Here is a 20,275-nt window from a genome sequence, read left to right as displayed (position 1 = left end):
TGAACCAATATAATATATTGTATTCTTTTGCTACTATTTTTGTGAAAATGATCTGTTCAATGTGGTTTACAAAAATATTTGGTAAGGCTCCTGAAACTGGGGCGCCATTGGCAATCCATCTTCTTGTAAATAAAATTCATTATTGAACTGGAAGTAATTTTGTTCTGTTATGAGCTTTATTAGTATGCATATTTCCTTAATCTGTTTGTTAGGGCGTTGACTATAGGTTTTCAGGTTCTTATGTATAATTTCTATTGTTTCTGGTACTGGTATGTTGGAATACATGTTTTCTAAATCAAATGAGAGAAGTGTTGCTGTGTCTGGGATTTTTATGTCCTTTATTTGTTGTATTAGCTGTGTAGTGTTTTTAATGGTTCTGTCTTCTTGTACTTTGAAACTTTCAGACAGTATTTTTAACATGTATCATGTCAGCTTGTAAGTCGGGGATTTTCTAAAATCCAGTATTGGCCTTACAGGAAGATTCGGTTTGTGGATTTTTGGTTGGCTTCAGAGGACCGGTGCAGTGGGACTGATCTGTGTCAATTTCCTTTTCTCTGTGTTATCCAGTATGATGACAGTATTTTTCAGAGTGTTTTTTACTTTTGTCTGGAATCTGTTTGTTGGGTCTGATTTTAATTTTGTAATGTTATTCTGTGAGATGAATTCTTGTGTTTTTTCAATGTATTGTTCTTTGTCTATCAGTCCTATTGTGTTCCCCTTGTCTCCTTTTGAAATCATAACATTTTCATTTTGAAGTTTTCTCCTACGTTTTCTGAGTGTTGCACCTTCTGTGTTTTTGTTGTTGTTTGTGTTTTCATACTGATTATTATATTCTGGATTTCTTTATTTACTAGTTCTTTAGTTAATCCAATGTTGACACTGCTATTTTCATTTCTATCTTACCTTGTCAAAACACTTTCTGCTTCTATAATTAGATTTTCTAAGTAATTTTCATCTATTTCTGAATTTACATTGTATTTTAATCCTTTTTCCAGCAGCTGTCTTCCTTTATTGCTTAACTGTGTGTCTGTAAGGTTCTAATCTTGGGTAGAATTTGTGTGTGTGTTTTTCTGGCTGTGTGCAAAGGTGTTATGTTGTGGCTGAAGTTTTTTGAGTTGGTTGATTTTTCTTCTATGAACTGTTTCCATTCTTTGTAAAGCAGTTTTTGTGTGCTTTTCGACCTTGTTGACCAGATGGGAGAAAACTATCATCTTATTTATGGTGTCTGCAAGTTGTAAATGTGTCTTATACAACTCGTAATTTAAATCTTGTTTTTTAGAGTATAGGTATTTGATCTCGTATTTTAACCATATTTTCTGAGCAGCACGCATTGCTTTTTGGGTGCTGGGTGAAATGTTTTTAATCTTTACATTGATATATTTAGGTACAAGATCATCACATTTGCATATGTTGTTGAATTTTATGTGTTGTATGGTTTTATGGATGTTCAGATGAAGTCTTCTGAATTTCTGGTATAGGCCACCTGGAAATGCCTGGCATGGCGTGAATAACATGTTTGTTTGTGTGGCCATCTTCCGCAGCAAGCATATAAATACTTTTTTGCAAATCAAACTGCCTTTTCCTGCTGCTATTTATTTAATTTAATCCATAGGCGTTTCACCTTCTACTGTTTTAAGGCATCATAATGATACAGTTTTGTTAGTTATAGATTATCAAACAGTCACTTGACGATTTTTTGTAAAAAATGTAATTACTTATGATTTGCTGAATTGTGTTTCCTCACATCTGGTCTGGAGGTCGCACTACCACTTTTATCACTGTTCTATATTCACCTCTTCGTGTTTTCGGCATCCACACACTGTTCAGCATGTTTGTCACTCTTTTTTGTGGTGGTCTATCGTTCTTCTGTCACTCGATACAACTATTTTGTCGTACACTTCTTTTCACAGCGTATATATTGCGCTTGTCTTTGGTATGTTTAGCTATGTGTCGCCAACCTAACGAAGTATATGTTCCTTACAAACTTCTGTTAATGCTGTTTATACCATCTGTGTGTGTGTATGAGTGAGAGAGAGAAGGGGGGATAGAGCCTTTTTCTTGGGGGGGGGGGGGGGGGGGGCAAGGGGGAGGGGGGGGGAAAGACGTTTGTGCTAGCATTTAGCGAGTGGCTGAAACTTTGGTAACAGCTGTTTTGACTTTCTGTTTCGATATTCTGGGGAGGGGTCATGGATGAGTGAGTGTAAAGATGTTGGGTTCTATTATTACTACATTGAACACTGTTTTTGTATTTATCCTTTTTGCAAACATTATTCTATTATTTGAATATAATAGAAAGAAACATTCCACATGGGAAAAAATATATTATTCTATTATTTTATCTATTAGTGTAAGTAATGAATTGTTTGGCACGTGTACTTCGTCATTCAACAGGATTTTTCCCTCTGCTTTGGGTTTATGTATGTGGTAATTTTCTTGCATGGTCAGAAGGTGCTTTTTATTGTTGATTCTAATTATTCTCATGTAATCTTCTCTAGTGGTTGGTTTGTGGTCATTTTCTCTCAGGTGTTCTGCAAATGTGGAGTGGTTTGTCCCAAAATCGTGAAGTGAACTGTTTGATAATCTATATCTAACAAAACTGTATAATTGTAGATCCCACTGATAATGCTTTAAAACAGTAGAAGGCGAAATGCATATGGATTAAATAAAATAAATAGCAGCAGGAAAAGGCAGTTTGATTTGCAAAACAAGTATTTATATGCTTGCTGCGGAAGATGGCCACACAAACAAACGTGTTAAAAAAAGCAGTAAACTACTTTGAAGTCTGATCAAGTTTGACAAGTCAGTTCCTAGACATGAGTTCCATCAAATTAAAATACTTTGCTTGCTCGAATTTTGTCAATATTTTGTCTGTACTGATTGGTCAATCTCTTTAAGGTTCTATGTGCTTATTTAGAATACACGCATCCAACACTAGACGTATTTCACCCCGTCACTTTATGCATTACTAACAAGGGTTTATTGGATACACTAGAGCTCCTTTCTATTATTCCTCCTTCTAACATTTTATTAATCTCCTCTTGTACTGCTGTTTGTACACTTAATGGTAGCTGATAGGGTTTACAGAAAAAAGGTGTCATCTTTGATCTTTAAACTGTGGGTTTATCTGAGAAAAACTACTATACTTCATCAATATATGGTACAGATCATTTTTCTGTAATCTAGTTAACATATATGATTCATAAGCTTTCCTAATTAGTTCCTGCAGTGTATTTTGTGTATCCAGAGTGTTCTCTAAATCCATCATGCTGCTCGTTGCTACAAGCCTAATGTTATACGTCATGGTATTACCAGTAATTCTTCTTTTAAATGATACTACAAATAATTGGTCTTGATATGTACATGTTAATACAAGTGCTGAAAAATCCAGTATTACTTATCAGCCAATCAATACCTAATAACAACTACAAATTTACATAAGGCACTACTAAGTATGTCTGCATACATGTAAAACTGTTTAATGCTACCAGTAACCGCACTTCATGCTTAATTTGTCTGCCTTTGCTTCCAGTTATTCCTATTATGTGTACTCCAGTAACCAGCAGTATTGGATACACTCTCTTATGTTTTAAGACTACGAAGAAAGATACAGAAACAATAGAAATGTCACTTCCCGAATCTATGTACACACTCACTTCCTGATTGTCAACCATTCCCGAAACTATTCGTGTAGTAAACTCGATACCTGTTTCTTTCTCTTCTTCAGCAAGTAGCCAATTTTTTAGTGGTGTTACCTCACTAAAGACAACCAACTTTTTTTCATATGGGCCTACACATAGCTGGACACACACTGAATCATGACTCCCTGATTAGAACGTTTGATTGTTTTCTGTTACTATTGTTGTTTGGTTTGTCTTAAAAGGCTCCACTATTCTAGCACCTTCCTTTAGGCCACTGTTTGTAAACGTTTTTGTATCAACACTTTGTAGTCTGCTTCTTTGTTGTTTAATTACCTGACTGTAATTACCTCTTGTTTTTTTCTGGTATTTAGGATTAAATTTATCTACCTCCAGGCACATATCCTCGTGACTGGAATTATTGCACTTGTTGTTCATTGTATCTAGAGTTTCAACAAATTCCAACAATTTATTCGTGGTAGACTAACCTCTACATAAAAAATCCTTTGTTATATAGTATGGTAAATGCCTTATCAATATCTTTGCAAGGTGTACTTCATCTATTGGGTTACCTAAATACCTGGTTCATTTAAATGCCATTCTATATGCTTTTTAAAACTACTCCATGAACTGTCAAAATGTTTCAGGTCTAAGAACTGTAGTGTCAGTTTCTCTTTTATTTTTTTAGACCAATGTTTACACTTGAACTTCTCCTGAAAATTGTCCCATGAGGTTAACTCTTCCGAGTGGGCATTTCCCCAGTCAGCAGCTTCCCCTAGGAAATAACTCAAACTGAAGTCAATTTTTCTAGAGTCTTCCCACTTTTGTGTTAATGACCTTGAAAACACTAGCAAGAAATATCTTGCATGTATGTTTCCATCAGGTTTAAGGTTTGGAAAATGCTTGTAAAAGTTCATTCCACTTCTCAACTCTAAATCCTCTAATAGTTTTGTTGCATCAAAGGATTTATCTTTAACTTGACTTTCTGTTAATTCCCTACTAGTTTTTGCGAATTTGTCCCATAGTTGTTTAAACTCATTGGTGTTAGTGACTTCATCCCCAGAAAGCTGCCCATATCCTAAAATGTGTTATCTCCAGAAATTTCTGATCTAAGAATGCTTGTATTTTTTGCTCAAACATGAATGTCTCTCATGCTAATGTATGGAATCTCCATCATTGCTTCTCTGTTCTAAAATTTCATTGCACATTTGTGCACCTGATATCTGATCTTTTACCAACTTACATTCTGTTTCTGCAAAGTTACATAAACTATCTATGTCTGTATCTTTAATATGTTCATGTACCTCTTCCTGAACTAAGTCACATTTTTTCAAGACTTTGATATGTATTTCTTCTTTTAAGACATTGAGTCTTTGACCTAGCTTATGTTCTAAAGGTGCCTCGAACTTCCCAAGAGTGCCTTTAATCTGAATTTCTAATTCTTGTCATGGTCTGTTTTGATCTTCCATTACTTGCTCATACGTGTCTTGAACCTGATTTCCTAAGTCCTGACATAGTTGCACAAACTTATCATTAATACTGTCTTGAAATTTACTGTGATTGTCTAATACTTGTACAAATCTCTTATCAATCTTCGAAAATTTTTCTTTTGGCTGTCTCTCTATGTCTTCCAGCTTTTATAATGACATTTCCATATTAAACTCTGTTGACATTTTCCTTGTTATTTCTGGTGTAAACAAACTCACAAATATTATGTAGTCACTGCACTACTCCCACAAAAACAATTTTGAAGTGAAATACTGGTGTAGCTCACCATAGTTGTACTGCATGCTGGTGATGGTCTGGTCACCAATGATTGCGTAATGACAATGCATTGGTTTAGACTGCATGCTGGCATCACGCTGGTATAGACTACCTCCTGGCATCACAGTGGCGTAGATTGCCTGCTGGCATCACAGTGCTGTAGACTGCCTGCTGGTGTCACAGTGGTGCAGACTGCATTCTGATGATATATCTGTTGTCAATGGCTGCATGCTGGCCAGATATCGCTGGCTGTGTGCTGGATCTTGGTAGGTCATCTGTCACTGCATGTTTTATCAGTTTAGGTGGAGGCTGTTAGACCAGGCACATCGATGTTGTTGCTTATGATACCTGTTGCCATTAGCGACCTGTCTTCTCTTCGCTGACTTATTATGGAATTTCTTCACTTCAGTCTTCTTCTTCATCATCATCTTCTCTCTCTCTCTCTCTCTCTCTCTCTCTCTCTCTCTCTCTCTCTCTCTCTCTCTTTCTGCTACTTTCCACTCATAACCATATGGTCGCCACATGGCGTGTTTATGAAATAGTTGATGATTGCTTATGTGGCGATGTTTTGACTGCTTGGGCAATGTCTGTTCAAGAACTATTACTCCATGCAGCCTTAACATTCCCCTATTAGATTGGTGTAGAGATTCAGCCTTGCAATTACCTTATCCCAGGGTCAAGCTATTCTCTGTATCAAACTTCTTTCTTCCTTGCAGATTTCTATAAGTGAAAATACTATAAAACAAAACAGTGTTGATCTACTTAAATAAAGTGTAGACTGGTTGCAATTAACTCTGTACATTGTCACAAACTTTCATAAATGGTTACATAGGAAGTTACTATTCCAAGAATGGACTAATAATTGTTGTCTCAAAGACAACTCATTAACATTCTATGAACAGTATAAAACAATAATCAATTGTATAAATCCTATTCATCTTTCTTGGTGACAGAGGTCTTCCATGGTACCAGAGCTCCTTCATTCCCCCTTGCTCCACACAGATTACAAATTCTGTCCAGCAGGTGGACTCCGCACCTATTGAGTAATACTGTCCCCCAGTATATTGCCTGATGTTAACAAACTAATTGCAATAACTCACATCTTTACTCTGAGCTCCGTATTTGATGTATGTGATACATGCCCTTCAATCTATCTTCAAGCATCCATCAGTTCAGGTTTTCCAGCATATCTGTGACCATTGGTCAAACAAATCTGTGAACTGAAGCTTCCTTGTGGATTAAAACTGTGTGCCACACTGGGCCTCGAACCTGCACTTTTACCTCGTCTGCGAAAGACAAAAAGATTCGAGGTTTTAGTCTTGATCCAGCTAATTTTTAATCTGCCAGGAAGATTCAGATCCATGCACACCCCACTGTATTCATACTGGAAACCTGTGAACATTAATGCTGCCCTTCTTTATATATGTTCAGCATCCAGTGTCCACTGATTTATTATTTCCAGTGCAGACTTTCAAGTATTTTAGGAAGTGTGCAGCTATGTGATGAGGTACCCTCCTTCCACATTCTCACTGAGAGAATAGGACATTTTACAGTTTATCATTTATATATCACTTGCAAGTTCTTTCTCTCTATGTGACAAATTGTTAGTAGGGTAGAATGGTGGTGGAGCATGATGGAAGGGACTGGAGAGGGTAGCATGCTGGTGTACAACAAGATGGTTCACTGACATCCACAATGCCTTATTTATACGTAAAAAAATTCTGTAAAAAAACTCCAGGCAAGGGGCAAGATAAATGTCAAAGTGTATAACAAACAGACATTCTTACAATATTACTGTGCTAGGTGAGAACACAGAGTATGTGGAGGCAACATTATGATGCAACCTGGGCAACTGGAGGTTGAGATGTTTGATGGGTGGTGGTAGTGGTGGTGGTGGTGGTGGTGGTGAATGAGTTTGTGAGGAATAGGCAGAATAAGAAAATAAATATTTCTTAATAATAATAATAGCAAGGATCATCCATAAGAGAGATCAAATTAAATTGGAAATTACTATTGGGTATAAATTCTGAGAGGAGGTGGATTCCTTTACTTACCTTGGAAGTAAGATCGCCCGGGATATATGAACTAAAGTAAAGGTAGAAAGTGGTTTTAATGAGGAAAAAATAATTACAACAGGACAAAAATGCTTTTAATCACCAAGCTTATCAGCCTTGTAATTGTGAATCGAGAGAATGAACCCTTTATTGTGAAGTGTGAAGTAAACAGAACTTCCTCAGAAACTTGATCAGGATATAAGTTCACATCAGTATTCATTTACTTTAAATTTATATGAGTTTTCAAGGCTTGGAAACTAAACTTGACTCTCTACAATTTACCAAATAAATATTTGGGAGGCATGTCATTTAAAAATGTAGGGAATACAATAAATAATGCTTTTGATCACATTAAAAGAGACAAGCTCTTCAAGATAATTGATATCGAAAGTCATAAAAGGTATGTATGTATCTGTTGCAGGCAAATGTAATCAAAATTGAGAGAGCTCATCACCTGTGCTTTTTAACATCTACCCAAGTGAAAGCCTTTTGGAATGGATAAATAGAGGAACATTTTTCTCTTTTTACATTAAAAAATCCATATTAATATGGCAATGTTATTTGCAAATGAGCAGGTAATTATTGCTAACAGTAATAATAACCTACAAGAAGCAACATATAATCTACAAAGAACCTGTGCTCCATACAACTTGTTGATGGAAAAAAATAAAGGATGTGATGATATGGATGTGATATTTGATAGGATTCACTGCTTTTTACAAGAAGGCAAAATTGATTTTTGACATAAAATAGAGATTTTACCTTAGTTAATTGTGGTATTAAATAAATTAATGAGAGGAAAGTAAGAGTTACTGCTGCAATTTTATGGGTCATTTTCAGTCCCAATCGTATTGTATTGTTTGGAGGCAGAGCCTAGTTGAAAATGAAAGACAACACACTAAGAAGCCAGAGAGGAGAGATGAGATTTCTCAGGCATGTTTCAGGATACAGAAGACAGAACTGAAAGCAAAATAGACAAGTAAGAGAAGAATTAGGGTAAATATCTCTAAATGAAAAAAGTAGAAGAATATAGAAGGAAATGAAAAGAGCACATTAGTAGGATGGAAGCTGAGAGACTACAAAAAATACTACACAAATACAAACCAACAACTCAAAGAATCATAAAGGGACCTAAATCTAAATTGAAGGACCCGGACTAATCTCTGTAAGTAGGAGGAATGAATCCTGATACATGGAGGAGAGTATGATATCTGGGAGATTCAAGTTGCTGAACTTCAACTACAGTTATTTTTGCATTGAACATAAGTTTGCATTGTGTAACATAAGAACTTTGATTATTGTGCTTTATGAGTAATAATAAAGGCACAAAGAGTAAATAAAATGAGCATAAAGGCCCTATGCAAGAAGGCAATTGCTAGCTGTAATCTGCCTTGCCAGTGTTGCAGGCAATCCATGGGACGCTACACAAGCTCTCCATGTTAAACTTTGGTTCCATAGTAAATCACACAAATTTATAGGGTGTCCAACTAAATATCTACAGATTACAATTACAAACAAGTTAAATTGGAAGTGTAACATATGGAATGTTGTGGAAAAGGGGAACCAAAGAGTGCATGTTGTTGGCAGAAAACTTACAAGGCACAGTAAATATGCTAAAAGACTGTCTACATTGTGATTGTCTGTCCTCTTTTGGAATATTTCTGTGTAGTATTGGATTCTTACCAGACTGTGTTGATGGAGGACGCTGAAAAGTTGAGAAGGGCAGCTAGGTTTGTATTATCATGAAACAGTGGTAGAGTGTGTCACAAATATGGTGAGTGAGGTTGGATGGCAATCATTAAAATACTGCTCTCCACCCCCTCCCCCCATCCCCCCTCTTTTTTGTGGCAAGATATTCTCATGAAATTTCAATACCCACCATTTTCCTTTGAATGACAAAAAATTTTGTTGCTGTCTGTGGAATCTTGTGCCACAAGGAAGGAAGGGAGTGGACATTGTTATGTGTGACCAGTGTGCTCTTTCTACAACACAAATGTACACGTGTATTAATATCGGTTTTTATTAAACAAAATGGAAACATTTACATAAGTTGGATGGAGTCCATGTTTTGTGGTACAAGCTCAACAATAATAGTCCTCTTGCAGACTAATGTAATGTCAATATCGGGAATCTTGGTGTTACGAACTTCAGTTTCTCACTGCTATTAAAGTACAATTCTGGCTGAGGTAGACTAGTCCAGCTATAGTCACTAATCTTGTCACTATGTACTGTCATAGCCTGTGATGAACTAAACCCACTGTGCGAGTAAGCTGATAGATGCCAAACTGGATGACTGAGTGGGCCCCCAAGTCAGCAGCAGTGGCCTAAATACATGCTGTGTCGAGAGGGCATTGGTGGCATTTTGCTTGTGGGAGTGTCTCTGGCCTCTCTAGTGATAAGCACACTTGATTCAGCACCTTGTATCGATCTTTGCACTTCACCTTCACTGACAGCTTACGTCAGCACATTCCTCCCCTCTGAAAAGCTGCACTATTGTCATGTCAGTAGATGTGAACAACAATTGGGGGGGGGGGGGGGGAGGGGGGGAGAGTCAGGACGCTGCACGTAGAGATGGGCCAGGAGCTGTGAATGTGGAAATTGATGTATTCCCAACTGTGGAGGACGGTGTGCTCCTGACCATACCCCGACATCTGGCTTGCGAGGCAACAGGGTATCCTCCAGAAAATTGCTGCCTGGGCATCTATCCAGGCCTGAGGTAGTGTCTTGGGGTGATGACAGTGATGGCGACGATGGGTCCATGTCCATCTGGTCGGCAAGTGGGGACAGCATGGGTGAGAGAACATCATCCATCCGCTCCTCCTGGTATGCCCTGGTGGCACCGTCAGGCGGCTGTGAAGGTGTGATCCTGTGAGGCCGCGAATCTTGGGAAGAAAAGCAGCTGAATTATGGGGCAAATAACAAACATGGATTTGGTTCTGATGGCGCTGCTGCAAACCATCGGGACCTGCAATCAAGTACACAAAAGAGCCAATGTGTTCCTGGATCACGCCTCTTTCCCAGTGCCCACAGTTGCCATAAACTCTGAAAAGAGAAAAAATTGTGTGGCACAAAGCAGCACTGGATGCTGTGGTGTGTGTTGCAAGTGTAGCAGCGTCTGATGGTGGTGGCCATGTAGGCATTCTGCTGCTGATGGTCTGTCTCATGGGTGGGAGTGATAGGAGGCAAGAAAGAGATGCAGCGCCTGTTCCCATGTGTGGATGGTGTGAAACTTGGCCATCTGTCGTGTAAAAGTACGTATGGAGTGTTCTGCTTCTCTGTTGGACTGGGGGTGAAACAGAGCACTCGTCAGATGACAAATGCCATTTCGTTAAAAACTGTTCAAAATCATGAACTGAGGTCCATTGTCCAACACAAGTAATCCTGGCAAACTTTCGGTGCAAAATATGGAGGACAACACTTGAATGGTGCAATGTGATGTGATAGAAGCCTTAGGCACTGCAAATAGGAACTTGCTAAAAAAGTCTACCACTATGAGCCAACGAGTGTTCCAAAATGGTCCTGCAAAGTCTATGTGCACTTGTTGCCATGGGGATTGAGTCTTAGGCCAAGCTGAGAATGTCTATGGTGGAGAAGATTGCTTTTCCACGCATGTGCAACACTGTGACATCATACGTTCAATGTGGGCGTCCATGCCCCGCGAAGTACATGCTATCTGTTTAGTGCAGACAATTTCCCAATGTCCATGGTCAAGCAGTTTTAACATATCCTTTTGCAACACTGTGGGAATGAGCACATGTGATTGCCCACTGTCAGATTGTACTAAGATCACACCTTGTTAACTGAAAGGTCATGCCGATGTGCAAAATATCGGCTCACATCTAAGTTCTAGATACTGTTCAATGAAAGAGGCCAAGACGTCTGAATGTAATGCAACAAAATCTTGAGATGTGGGTCAGCTTCCGTGGCCTATGCAATTTTTCTGTAGTGCAAGGGAAAAGATTGCAGCAATTCAGAGTCCTGCACATCGATTTGGCAACAAGATGCAGCAGATGCAGCAAAATCAGAGTCTGGGCCAATCGGAAGGTGAGACAGGGCATCTGCATTGCCATGTTTTGCCATAGGTCTGTACACAATTTCATATTGTTACTGCAAAAGCAACAAACCCCAACGTTGCATTTTTTGAGCAATGCATGCAGGAACCGGCTTTGACAGATGAAACAAGGGCTGCAAAGGATTGTGATTTGTTGCGACCATACAAATAGTGATGGAATTTGGTCACACCATACACAATAGTGAGGCCTCTTTTTCTATTTGAGAATAGTTGCACTGAGTTTGAGTGAGCAACTTTGAGGCAAAAGCAATGGATCTGTCTTGTGCACCAATTCTGTGCGAAAGCTCAGCACCGATTCCATAGGAAGAAGCATCGACTTGTAAAACTTCCAGCTTGGCATGTTCAAAATGCACTAAACATCTGTCACTAAGCAAAGCATTTTTAAGTTTCTGAAATGCATCTTGACAGTCTTTAATCCACACAAAAGGTACATGTTTCAACGCAAGTGATGCAATGAGCAGCGATCTGAGCGCCATTTGGTATGAACCGAATGTGGTATGTCATTTTGCCTAGTACTGACTGCAGTACAGACACATTGTGAGGAACAGACAGGTTACGGACTGCAAGCAAATGAGATTGGAGGGGGTGCACGCCCTGACTCTTCATGACATGACCCCAGTACTGTGGTTCAGTTTGAAAAAATTCACACTTTTTGAGATGACACTTGAGTCCTGCTTCTGACAACAGTCGAAAAAGAGTATGCAAATTGGCAATGTGTTCCATTGGTGTACGATGTGAGATGACAATATCATCCAGGTAGTTTGAACAAAATGGCACTTTTGCAGTCAGCTGTTCCAAGTAATGTTGGAAAATGGTGGGCGCCGAAACACTGCCGAAAGGCAAATGCAAATACATGAACAGTCCTAAGTGTTTATTTACAACAAAAACTTTCTGTGATTCTTCATCCAATGGAATTTGCAAGAAGGCATCGCCAAATGTGTGTTAGAAAAGTGACGTCCTGCACCAAGCCTTTCCATGGGTTCTTGAGGGTGAGGTAATGGATAAGTGTCAACTATTGTCTGTGGGTTGACTATAGACTTGAAGTCATCACAAATGTGAATGTGACCAGAAGGCTTAGGCAACAAAATGAGAGGAATTGCCCACTGACTAGCTTGAGCAATTACACCGTTATCTTGCAATTCTTTCAATCCACTGGCTACTCTAGCTCTTAAAGCAATTGGAATGGAGTGGGCCCGGAAAAATATAGGCTGCGCATTGTTTTTCAGTGTAACAAGTGCTGCAACGTTATTACTTTTTCCCATTCCTTATGAAAATGTCTCAGGAAATTCTTTAAGCAAGCTAGCTACACTGTCTTTTGGTTCAAAAGCAGACACTGACAGTACATTGTCTTCAGTGCTATGCCCAAACAAATCAAAGGCATCTAAACCGAATATGTTCTTACTGTCTCTGGATTTTAACACAGTAAAATTCACTGTACTAGTGGAGATTTGTAAGTGGCAGGCAAACTACACTGTCCAAGCACTGCAATTTCCTGTCTGTTGTAAGCAGTGAAGTGCTTGCTAGATTTAGAAACTGTTTGTATGTGACACAATTAAGCGAAGTTACTGAGACACCTGTGCCTAACTGAAAGTTTAGATGATGGCCAGCAGTCTGTAGTGAGACAAATAGTTTGTTAGAATATCGTTACAGAGCACTAGGGCGAGAAGGAGGCACAACTGTAATCTTACTTTTGTCAGAACGTGTTGTAGGTTTTGAAAGCACAGAATTCACTGCATGTGAAAGAGCCTTTTTTTCTGGGGGCATTGCAAACAAACTGTTTGGGCATGGCCTTCTTTTCCACATGTGTAGCATGTTGCATTACGTGATGGACATTCCTGTCTTTTATGGCAAGCAAAACATCTAGGGCAAGACTTCAATAAATTCACAGGCCTGTTTACATTTACATGTCTATGTGGCTGTCCACGCAGCTGTGTACATGCTCACTGTTGTGGCTGAATGAGGCAGTCGCGAACAAGAGGCGGCTCGAACCAATAAATAGGGGCCTGGTCAAACTTATCGGCTGCTATGGCACCTGAATCATATTGCTCTAAGATCTGCAATACTTGGGGAAGTGATGGATCAGAGTACTTTAAGATCTGTTCCCATATTGTACTACCTGCGACATTGAATGTTATTGCGACCCATATCATTAAATCACTGTAAAAGTTGTCACAACTAAACCTAAATTTACACTTTTACTCATGCATGTTTATTCCGTATACATCATTCCGTGTACATCTGTTCCAGCTTTTTCTGCAAGTGAAAGAACGGTATCTAGCAGCAGCTACTTGGACTCGTTGGTCATAGTGCAGCAATTACTTGATCATAGACTAGTTCATCAGGAGATGTGGTTGGGAATAGTTTTTGTATTAACCTGAACACTGGAGACCCCACAATCAAAAGGAAGTATTGTAGCTTTACAGTACCTTGAACAAGATGAACTTGATAATGTGGCTGGAACTCGGTCAGGTATTCGGTCCATTCCTTAAACTGCTGGAATATTGGTATACTGGTTGGCAGCACTTGTTGGGCTTGACTGGTTGGTCGGTTGTGGTTGTTTTTGCGGCTGATGCAGTTTTTGTTGTCAGTAGTTGTACCATTGTCAGTAAGGTAGGGATTTGTTGGTTCTGAAACTGAAAAACTTGTGTTAGATCCATCACATTAGCCGTCTGCAGCTGAGAAGAGAGGAGGGAGTGGAGGGGGCAGGGAATTCATGGTTTACGCAAATACGTTATAAGAAAAAGCAAGCAAAGCCTCTGAAATGAGAAATTTGATGTGGCTCCCCACCTAGAATACATGCAAGAACATAACAACAAGCTAGCAAACAGAAGCACTTGAGCACGATCACCTCTGCAAGCTAAAACACAAGAGAAGCAAGCAAAATCTTTGGCCAAGTTGATTATCTTTTGATCAACCCTGAATTATCTTCGCTTGCCTCTGTAGAGTCTTGTACAGCAAAGAAACAATGGAGAGGATGTTGTTATGAGTGGCTGATATCCTCTTTGTACAACAAAAATGCACATGTGGATTAATACGATTCTTTATTTACATGAACTGGAAACATTTACTTGACTTGAATAGAGTCAATGTTTTGTGGTACGAGCTCATCAGTGATAGTCCTCTTGTAGACTGATGTAATGTCAATATCGGTAATTTTGCTATTACAAACTTTAGTTTCTCGCTGTTAGTAAAGTTCAATTCTGGCTGAGGTAAACTAGTCCTGCTATTGTCACATATCTGGTGGCTATGTACTGTTATAGCCTGTGATGAACTAAACCTGCTCTGCAAGTAAACTGACAGACACCAGACTGGATGATTGAGTGAGGCCCTCTGGTCAGCGGCGGCGTGGTTGCGTCTCTATGCCAGCACTTAGTCTACCAACATAGACAAAAAAGGCCAACCTTCTGCCAAACACTTAAGTGTGAATTGCAGACTAATGAAGGTGAATGCCAAAAGATGCTAGTTTGGTGGGTGTGTTGTGCGATTTTTGTAGATGCTCATGACATATGGTTTTTTTGCTGCATAATATTCTGCCATGGTATATGACAAAGGCCTTACACAGTGGCCTTCTGGTAGTTTAAGTGTAGTTCAATTAACATCTGTTTTTTGCATATTTGTGCTTTACTTTTTACCTGTTGTAGTGATCCATTGTTTTGTAAGAAGGCACTTGACATCCAGAGTGAGTTCTTTATTTTTATTAATTATTCTCTTAGGTGAGGTTGTATCCAGCAACCAGCAGCAGCACCTACCCCCCCCCCCCCCTCCCCCTCCCCTCATCTCACCCCTGTCCTCCTTAGACCTCTCCAGAGAAAGAAAGTACAATTTTCTCATAATAAATTGATGTTCTGTCTTTCTATATCAGCAGCTTTATTGATTCCATATGAGTCTGAAGAAAGCTAGACTTCATAATGGATGCTGATTACTAGCAAGTGCACACAAAGGCTTTTGTCATGAAATATCAAAACTATTTCACATTCACAGCCATTCTCCTTGAATCAGAAAATAGAAGATTGTTCTCGGTACTGTAAGGCTCCGATAGCGTATTACTTCCATTTCACGATGATTTTGCTCGTAGTATCAGCCTACATACATATTAAAAAAAGAAAACAAACAAACCCTAGTAAAATGTGTAAAGTATTCACATGTATCTGAAAATTACATGCTTGACAGCAAAATATGTAAAAACATATCATGAATACCACTCAGGGATTAGGCCGTAGGCCTGTTTCAATGTCCAACAGCTGTCTACAAGTCAGTAAGAGGAGCAATTTATGATTGTGGGACAAATGATCAGCATGTTGTCATCAGCTGCTCTTGCCAGTACATGAATCTTGATGATGATGATGCTTCTTTATTCAAGCAGCTTCTCATCTGACTTCATGAGGCTGAATGGACCCCATTCCAGGTCTTCCTACCCAAGGAAAAAAGCTGAGGAAGTCCCGGGAATCGAATCTCGATCAATCTGCACGAAATGTGGCAACGGTAATCACTTGGCTAGAAAAGTGGTCAGCAAAACATGTAATATGTGCAAATCTCATACAAACAACACTCTCTCTATGAAGTACATTTTAAATGGTATGTATCCATTCTAAAGTGGTAGCATTAGTATGTGTAGTGGTGAATAAAAACAGTTTCCCAGTATTTCTGGGTTTTGTCTGTTAAGAAATTATTCCTTGTTACCTTCATCACTTCCCTTTTCATGGAACCAACAAGAGCAAAGTCCTAATGCACTGCAGCCATAGTGGCATAGTCAACTATTAAATGCGGAATCAGCACCAGCATCGTCAAATACATACAAATCACATCACATGCACATCACATCATTTTATGAGACAGATCTGATGATGGTCATTAAAGACCGAAACCAGTAATCTGTCAAACAGAACAAAATTGTGACCATAGACGGAAATTAAAGGAAACTTATTACATATATGGGTCACTGTGTTTTTTCGCGATGATGTCGCAGCTTGTGAAAATAATCAGTTTTTGAAAATACAATGTAAGTTCATAGATAAATATAGGACTCACCCAACGACAGAGAATACATGTGTAACAGGTATTATAATTTGCAAGCTTTTGGAGCCAGTGGCTCTTCCTTCTGGCAGCAGCATTGAAGGGGAAGAAGAGGGGTGAAGGAAAATGACTGGTGACATTTAGGAAAGGGGGCAGAGTTTAGGAAGTTTGCTGAGAAGCCAAGGTCAGGGGGATTTACCAGATGGGATGAGAAGGAAACTGATTGCTGGGGACTGCATCAGACAAGATTTGAAAACATGAGAGCTTAAAGGTGGAAGTTAGGATGATATGCAAGAGAGAGATTACTGCTAAAACATTGTACATGAATTAATGAGAGCTAAAAGCTAAGTGTGTTTTACGTGATAGATATGGGAGGAGATGGAGAAAAATAGACAGGTCAGAAAATGAAAGATATAGAAACCTAAAGAGGTCTGAAAAAAAAGAAGGTTTATCAGAAGAAATGCTAAGACTGAAGAAATTAATGTAAATTACACACTTCTGTTCACATTAAACCTACTAACAAAGAACAGTACTTACATTCTCACAATTGCCATCCTTTCTGTCAAATGTTCCCTCCCATACAGTCTTGGTACTTAAGGTAAACACGTTTGTTCACAAGACACTCTTTACAGTAATACACCGCCATTCTCTCCTCAGCCTTAAATGGATGTAATTATCTCACCAGCCCAGTTCAAAAGCAAGTTTCCCAGTCCATCACATCCAGTCTTGGTACAGCTGATCCATCCTTGTCACTCAATACTCTACTGGTCTTGAATGTATTAATCAGCTGCTTTAAAAAGGCTATGACTTCCTAAAATCATGCCCTGAAATAAGGATAATTTTGTACGAGATTTTGCCCCCCCCCCCACCCACCCCCCCCCCCCACCCACTCCCTGCATCTAGAATATTTTTTGTCACCCTCCCAATCTCCACAATATCCTTGTCAGATCCTATGCTCTTCTGCACCCATCTCCTCACCTTATGACTCCTACACATGTGACTGTCCCTGCTGCAAGTTTTGCCATATTCTCCCTCCTACCATCACCTATACCAGTCGTGTAACTGGCAAGACATATACTGTCAAAGGGAGAGCCACCTGTGAAACAACACAGGTCATTTACCAGCTGTTATGTAAACACTGTTCAGCCTTCTACATCCCACACGATACCACTAAGTTATCAGCTAGGATGAATGGGCATAGGCAAAGCGTGTGTACTGGCAGCACACAATATCCTACTGCAGTGCATGCCACCCACCTGGTCTTAGTTTATGTTAATTTCTTTGGTCTCAGCATTTCTTCTCAGTAACTATTTCTTTCTTCATTTCCTTTCAGTTTCCTACATCTTCCACTTTCTGACCGATCTATGTTTCTCTTTCCCCCTTCCACATCTTTCACATACAATACATTTAGCTTTTTGTTCTTATTAACTCATTTATGATTTTTTGGCAATAATCTCTGTCTTGTATGTTACCATGTTTTCCACCTTAAAGCTCCCAGGTTTTCAAGTTTCATCCAGTGGAGTCCCCAACAATCAATCTTTACTACTCATTCTGTCCAGTAAGGCTTCCCCAACCTGAGTCCTTTTCCTTCAACCCTTCTGACAGAAAAAGGAGCCACTGGCTGCGAAAGCTTGTGAAGTGTAATATCTTTCATATGTATGTTCTCTTGCCACCACTTGAAGAGTAGATTTTTTATCTATACCATTAACTTTATAAAATGTACTAGCGTAACTTTTATTTTTCAAAATGTATTGTGGGAGTTTCTTGTGTTTTTTGTGTAATAAACAATAAAGATGTAGCAAAACATAAAAGTTAGAGTTCAGGGTTGTTGAGTTCTTGTTTATTTAATGTTATGTTCACTTTGTGCAGTTTTCTATTGACATGCGTTTTTTCCCCCACATAAACTTTTAAATTTATTTGAATATATTTTTGTGTGGTATTAGCATACCTCTTTACATAAAAAACTGAATTGTTTCACTAAAATAGGTAAATGCTACATTTATGGGTATGGTGGTCATACCACGCCTGGTACAGTGTGTAACAAAAAAATGAGTTGGGAAGCTAAGGGTTAATTTATAATTTCTAGTGTTTGCCTCATCCTGCCGCTCTCTTATTTCTCTGCACCCTCAAACATTTTTCACGTTCTATGTTTTTGTTTTTACTTCTTTTTCTTCATTTTTTTCTTTTGTTGCTCTTATTTTCTTTTATCATACTGCTTGTCTATAACTCAGTATTACTAGTTCGTAATGTGAGTACTAATCTTTAGGAAACTGTTATTTCAATGTTGTACACTACATGCTCTGACTCTCTTGATATGACGTTTGGAGTGATTCATTTTTCTGTTCAGTGCTGGTATATCATTCCTGCACATGTTAATGTTTTTTGAGAGGCTTTCTCCTGAGGTGTTACCTAAAATTTCTGGAATGAGTGTTCAGATATTTGCATTTTTATTGGTATCAACTCTAATACTTAAGTAGACGCCTCCCTGCTACCTGTTGTTCTGTTCCTGTCTCTGTACATTCTCCAAATGTTTCATTACTGCATTTATATGCGTCACTCTCACAATAGGAGAGCTTGTGATATCAGGAGCCTTTCATTTAGGATATTTGGGAGAGGCACTAGCATAACTCATTTTCTTTTGAATATGTATTATGTATTCTTGTCTTACAGTGTTCTGTGTCTTTGATGGTCTCCTCAATTTAGATCTTCAGAGCAAAGAGTATACCTAATTTATATAAGAGAGCAAGGAAACAGGTGTAGAACTGAAAACAACAATCCATGAAGGATGACATGGGATAATAAGATGAATCACAATCACATGGCAATGTGAATATAATAATGGAAAGTCCCGGAAGGAATACAAATAATAAAAGAAGTAAAGGTAGCAATTCGCCGTGCAGTTGAGGCATTAGGAGGTCAATAGGTATATAAACAAGACTAGACACATTGCTAAGCTTATGGACAACAATGGTCTATTTCAGAGCTAACTGAAACCGTGCATGCCTGCAACATCCCCCCAACACACACACACAAATGACTACATTGTCCAGGATGACTACATTCTACACTGTCCCAACACTCCAAGGCCACCTATGAAAGCAGTCATTTCAAATACCAGCTTTTCTGTAACTTCTTCACAGTGTGTGTTTGTTAACAACCATCATCTATCCATCTACTTCTGCACTCTCTCTCTCTCTCTCTCTCTCTCTCTCTCTCTGTCTCTCTCTGTGTATGTGTGTGTTTTAACAACCACCAATCATCTGACCATCTGAGTGAATGGCCACTGCCAAATTGTGGCTGAGGGCAGAGTTGACAACCCACTGGTGCATGCTGCTGAGCACAACATGTTTGATTTCAATGGCTACTTAACAGTCCATGCCATCTGGATCCTTCTCCCCAATATTGGATCTCTGCTTTACAGAGGTGGGAATTGTCAACCCCACAGTCCCCCAGCCTCTATCTCTGCTAGCTCCTGTGTTACATCCATCTCCACCCCCTCAGGGTCTGTGTCCCTCACTTCACTCTTTATACACTCACATCCACCTCTCCCTCTGCCTCTGCCTCTGCCTCTGCCTCTGCCTCTGTTCTTCCCCCCGCCCCCCTCCCTCTTACCCCCTTACCACTTCAGTGCCCTCCACTCTCTCTCCCTCTCTCTCTCTCTCTCTCTCTCTCTCTCTCTTTCTCTCTGCACGCAGTAACCATTACTGCTTCCATGAGTTTGTAGTCAGATATTTTTA

General features: G+C 39.2%; 1 protein-coding gene across 3 annotated transcripts in view; it reads left to right on the top strand.

Annotated features, from left to right (window-relative positions):
- The window catches only part of LOC126412277 (1-phosphatidylinositol 4,5-bisphosphate phosphodiesterase-like), a 613,130-nt gene that overhangs the window by 449,200 nt on the left and 143,655 nt on the right, over window positions 1–20,275 (top strand). The gene's annotated exons all lie outside the window — the stretch shown is intronic.

This window comes from Schistocerca serialis, chromosome 7, assembly GCF_023864345.2.
Source record: "Schistocerca serialis cubense isolate TAMUIC-IGC-003099 chromosome 7, iqSchSeri2.2, whole genome shotgun sequence".
In the NCBI taxonomy this organism is placed as follows: Eukaryota; Metazoa; Arthropoda; class Insecta; order Orthoptera; family Acrididae; genus Schistocerca; species Schistocerca serialis.
The sequence above is the reverse complement of the archived record's forward strand: the minus strand, read 5'-3'. Positions and strand labels throughout refer to the sequence as shown.